A 6,000-nucleotide genomic window follows, 5' to 3' on the forward strand; every position below is an offset into this window, starting at 1 on the left:
TGGTGGTGAAATCCATTGAGTGTCCCTCACCAATAGAGAGTGGATGGTAGCAAGATCCATCCATCCATCCATTTTCATCCGCTTATCCGTTACCGGGTCGCGGGGGCAGCAGTCGCCACCCAAATCACACTGCACCGTACCAACCCCCCCAAACCTTCCTGCGGGTGGTGAGTCCACTGGAAGGTATTAACCGCCCTAACTGGGATTCGAACCTGCCCAGGAGGTGAACCCTGGGGTTCCACACCAATGACAGAGACATTGCCTCTGGGCCAAAGCGCCACTGGTAGCAAGATACTTAGCAATATTGTAGGTAACCAAGTTTATGCTGCTTACAGTGGGTGTTGGGAGGTGGCTTCTTTGTATATTTCTGGCAGCCCGTAGATGCAAGGAAATGCATCCCCTGGCTCGAGATAAATACCTGGAAACTCCCCACCAGAAAACTAGAACTGAAGAAGCCTCGTGAATGAGAGGTGAAACGTCTTCATTTTTTTTTCAATTTGTTGAAAAGTTGCACAACACTACAGAATAGTACAAGTGCTGTAAACTAAAGGTGCGTTGTATCTCATTATTGAGTAAACAAGAGGTCAAAAATGGCTCTGAACCATATACAACAAAAAACAAAAAATAAATCACCAGAAAAAAAATGTTAAAGGTGTAAAGAACAGGTTAAGGGAGGGGGATACAATGTAAAATGTTTAATAAGTTAATAAGCTGATAGAAGAAAAAAAGGAAATCTTAAAAACAATTTAAAGTAGAAAAAATAAATATGAAGCATACCATTTTATAAAAACACATTATAAAAAGTTCGCCTTAGATTTAAAAATATAACATTAATTAACACAACAAAAAATTCCAAATGGTGCACAAATGAAGAAATCTTTTAGAAAATATGTCCCAAAAGAAAAAAAATAAAGAAATAATTAAAAAGTAATAAGTTAAATCAAGCTTAGTAAACACATTTTATAACCGAACCGAACTTCGGTTAATTTCGGCATTAACCGTTTTTTTTCGTGTAGCTGCAGAAGCTGACGTCACGTTTGGGCGAGGAGGAAAAAAAACACCGTCCGAGAGAGCGATCTTGCATCCTTCGTCGTCGATCCTACTTAAAAACATTATCTTCGTACAACCTTTTGTTTAAAAAACAAACAAAAAAGGTAAGGATTTTTGTGTGTTTTTAGGGACATATATGAATATGTTAATAATGGTGTCGTTGTTAGACGTCGGTCTGTGTTTTATCTCTCTGCTGCAGCCGAAGCTAAAGGCAAGCTATGCTAACCTTGTAGCTAGGTGTTATAATTACCTTTTAGCAATTTTGTGGTTTAAAAAATATAATAGTGTTTAATTGAAAAAATTTATTTTGTATTTGTATTTTATATTTGCCTCTAAATTGTCCTCTGACACTAGCATAGACTAATTACTGCATCAGCGTTCCTTAGCTTTCAGTTAGACAACGTTTTGACGTAGAAACAAAATATTGTCTATTCAAAAATTCTTAATCGAAATGTTTGAATTAATTTTGTTTGGATGCAATGTCCGTAATTGAAAAGTGAAATATAAACACCGTAAAAGTACAGTATGAATACCCGTTGATAGGTCATTCATTTGCATTAAAAATGTTTTTTTTTTTCCTTATTGAAGTCTAATTTCCTAAGTATTATACTTATACAGATAGCTTTGATATGTAGTTTAAAACGGTGGCACAAGTATGACAGTAATAAAGTCGATAAATGTGGTTTCAATTAGCTATGTGTCCGCCATGGCTGGGACAGAGGGAGCCGCCCAGAGCAGGAGGAGAGCTGTGGACATGTGGACCCAGCTGTCCTTCATTCTCCTGTTACACTGCTCTAGACTCAATCTGTTAATAATTTACACCAACATTTGTGCTCAGTGTATTCCTCTTAATGTACGAAGTTCAGTCTCATCAACTGTCATTAGTCACTCTAAGTGACTCAACCATTTCAGAGTACAGTTTTTTTTTGAAAGAAATTGAATTTCTAAAATCTAAATAAACTGAGCCTGCTATGTTTTCTGATTGCATATGCAGAAATCAATGCCATACTTTAATGTTGAGATGTTACACAAGAATATAACACACATCTGTGGGAAATGTGAGATACCTCTCATTTGGTTTACTACAATTATTAGTAGTACATGTGTCCAGTCTAATAAATGACAACACACTGAGGAATATATATATACTAAAACAGACAGGATATTCCAGCTATAGCTTTGTTATAGGCATTACACATTCCATGAAGAAGTTTTTTTTATCAGAAAAGTTGTCTAATTTTAACAAGGACCTTTATAAAATTGGATGGAGTTGATGTCTTGTTCCAGTTTGTTAGATTAATGTTGTACACGATGTTCTAAAATGATCTGATACATTTCATAGTCAAAGAGTTATTGTTTAGACTCATAAAAAGACATTGTAGGACAAAGTTAGAAAGACACTGCTTCACACCTTTGTTATTTGACTGTGGCAGCGTTTGGTTTAGTGCGCCACTGCTAAATTCTTTGAATACCAGCTGGCCTTCTAATCAGAGAGTCTCGATGTACAGTTTCCAAAATAGTGACACAATAACAGTGGAAGGAAGGATACACATTAGACATGGGGGGGAAACTCGGAAGCACTGTTTTTGGGGTATTACAGCTCCGGATCAAAAAATCGTTTAACAGATTATTTTGGACTACAACAAGCCATAAATAAGATTTCAAATATGCTAAAAATAAAAACAATTTACTAGAGGCAAACAACCCAGATGTTAACCATTGGCAAGAATCTGATTATTATGTTTTCTTTAAGCTTCTTTAAAGACAGCTTTATGGGTTAAGATGGACCTGTCTTGGTCATGACATTTATAATTAATATAATTATATAATCAAGTGTCATTGTAGCCTGTGTATATGTGTCTGACATGACAAGTGAATCAACCCTAATATGAAGAAGAGTGAAGTCATTGAATTTATTGATCTTTTTTCCAGAAGTGCTAACCTTAACTGTTAGTGTCGATCTTTAATTCCTTACTGATGTAAAAACTGTGTGAATAAAAATGGCAGAAACTAGGACAGCTGCTCTGTCTAAAATACTCCCCAAACAATTTCCCAAAGCAAATTAATGTCCTCTTTCACTGCCCCATTTAAACAGTGTTACAGTTACCTCTTAGGCTACATTCACAATAGCCATTTTACTAAAAAAAACAGAGAAGCAGACAGTGCTGCTGCAGTGACTTACACCCACTGCTCTTTGAGATCTTGTGGATTGGGTGATTTGTTTATTGAAAAAAAAAAACAAAACCCAGCTGTCATCCTGTTATTGTCCCGGGAGGTGAGTAGTAACAGGTGAATGACAGCAGTGTCAGTGGACTTGTCTCTACACTAGGGCAGTGTATCGATTTCAAATTTTGGATACTAGTACCAATATCGATACCTTCTATTGATACCAGTTCCGGAATAATACTTTGTTTGATATCAATTTTATAATAGCAATTCTAACAAAAAGAAAAATACATTACACATTATGATGATAATCATATCATCACTGATACTCAGTACTACCAAAGCTTTTCGGTTGGTTTCTTCAAAGAACCAAAGTTTGGTACGCAGCCCTACTCTACAAGCAGATGATGGTTTAACCATGAAAGTCCATACTGATATCTGTACTATGTATTGGGACTTAGAAGGGTTGCATTAAGTATTGAATGGACTTCCTAAAGTTACATTTATGTCGAACTGAACATCTTTTCATCAGAATCAAATCCCACACTCTCAATCCTCCTGTGACCTTCCTGTAAAAGCATCCTCTCATTTTCACCCACTCACTATCGTTCACTTCCCACCAATCGATCCATGTTGTGCTCCGTAAACAGGCTCACAACATGTCCACCTTCACTAAACCCAAGCTTAAGGTAATGGTCCTGTGACTGTGTGTGTGTTACTCTGTGTGTTGTTTTTCTGTTGTGTTAAGTGAAGACTGTTGTTTCCGGAGAAACGTAGGTCATTGGTGTTGCTTTTGTTTTTGCTGAGTTATGCTGAGCTGAAGGGGTGGATGAAGCATATAGTAGGGGAGGGGTGGATGGCACAGCAGTACACAGACGCATGGGCTGGGCTTCATCTTGGCTCACTGCTCTTCTCCGAGCGCAGTCACTGCAGGTGCATTGCGTCTGTCTGTGATCCCTTAAATATTCTTTGCCTCGATCACTTCGAAGATTTTAGAATCATCACACTGCTGGAGATTGTGACCTCAGCCCTGATGTAGCCCTCAGCTTCACCACGGGAACCTAGAAAACCAGAGACGTCACACCTTGATATCTTTATAGTGTGTATACGTTTATGTTGTTTCTTGCTATTTAGTTAAAATGTATATTGTCTCAGACAGTTTTAATAGGAAACACGCTGCTTGATTTGTTTTGTTTGGGACAGAGGTTTGGTAAGTGATTTTGACTGTGCATGCATTTGTCTGTCAGAAAATGGCTTAACGGAATTGGTTTAAATCCACTGCATGTTATTGGTTTTGTGTGACATTTGCATGGAAGTGACGTGAGGTGACATTGTGATGAAGGGGAATAGTTTCATAGGTACTAAACATTAGTGGTATGGTCAGCTCTACAGAAAACCCCAACATCATGACACTGTAAGTCTGCATGTTTGGTAGATGTGATGAGTCACAGTGAGAGCTGCTAGTTGACACTATGAACATTAACAATATTGTTTGATAACACTCCTGGATTCCTAATAATTGTTATTATTATTTTCTCCAGTGATTTGGATTTATATGAAATATTGTTGAGTCACTGTATTGAATTTATTTTTCTCACTTTTTGATTCGATTCGATTTTTGCATCGAACAACATCTTTGAATTTACTGTATTCATCACAAGATGAAGTGACCTCAAGAGACTCAGAATAATGCTGATGATGCTGGGATGATATCATGTGTAACTTTCAAAGATAAACAAAAAATCTGAAAGAAATACAGGGTAATTGTGTTACTCAGTTTAAAAACAGTTTTTATCTTTCTGCATATTTTAACATTTGTTGAGTCTTTCACTTCAGTTAAACTATTGTAGCTGCTGTCAAATCCAGGTCTGTGGTAAAATCATATAACATTGTATCCCTTAGTAAATGTGTCAAGGATGTGGAATCTCATCAGTTTTATAAGACTCTCCCATTTCCTGAAAATTCCATGAGCCCGTCTGTCTCCCCAGTATGTGATGTCAGAATGAGGCCTATTCACAACAGATGCTTCCCAGTCGTAACTGGGAGTGGTCAAGAGACTGACCTCATCCACTTGTAACGATAACATTGCAAGCAACTTATGGAAACAGTTCATGTCAAAGGCAGCAAAGCTATTCAATTATATACGTAGCTTTGTAATAAGAGTATCAGTTTGTAGGTATGAATGTATAGATGTGGGGGCAGGGTTCAACAATCGTCCTACCTACAAAACGGGTGTATTTTCTGAACCATTGCTAAAAAGCATTAGCAGAAATAGCTAAACTAGCAAAACAGTAAATTGAAAACAAGACAATGCCTGTGTAGAAATGGCAGAAAAAATGTAAGTTTGCTTTTAGTGTGTTTTAGTTGAACATGGCAAAATATAATACTTGAATAAGAGAGTTGAACTCAAACGCATTTTTAAAAAGTATATAATATTACTTATTTTTTACTTTCATTCAGATTTTCTTTTAGCCGTAATTCCTGATTCATGTAAACTACAGGAAATGTCATTATTTGCGGTTGTTGCAGTATTCATACTGCACGTTTTACAGTACTGCTCTAACAATCACTTCTCTGGATATTTTAAAAAGATGTTTGTTAATTTTGTGGTCTGGACTTTGGATTAAAAAATAAATCTTTGATGACGATCAGTTGCAGTTTTACTTCCAACGATCATGGTAGAGTGCGTAGGCGATCTGTGGAGGAGGAGTAGGAGGGGAGAGGAGCAGCTCTGTGGAGGCAGCAGTGTGGGCTGTTATCTTCTGATTCAAGATGGTAGAACAT

At 37.0% G+C, this 6,000-nt stretch overlaps 1 protein-coding gene across 5 annotated transcripts in view; it reads left to right on the forward strand.

Moving 5' to 3' along the window:
• Positions 1-999: 999 nt before the first annotated feature.
• Positions 1,000-6,000, forward strand: part of sptan1 (spectrin alpha, non-erythrocytic 1) — a 27,705-nt gene continuing 22,704 nt past the window's right edge. For all 5 annotated transcript variants that reach the window (XM_008324720.3, XM_008324724.3, XM_025062042.1 and 2 more), the window contains exon 1: positions 1,000-1,154. The gene's annotated coding sequence lies outside the window, so the exon portion shown is untranslated. The remainder of the gene's footprint in view (positions 1,155-6,000) is intronic.

The sequence above is a fragment of the Cynoglossus semilaevis genome, chromosome 14 (assembly GCF_000523025.1).
Source record: "Cynoglossus semilaevis isolate Cse_v1.0 chromosome 14, Cse_v1.0, whole genome shotgun sequence".
In the NCBI taxonomy this organism is placed as follows: Eukaryota; Metazoa; Chordata; class Actinopteri; order Pleuronectiformes; family Cynoglossidae; genus Cynoglossus; species Cynoglossus semilaevis.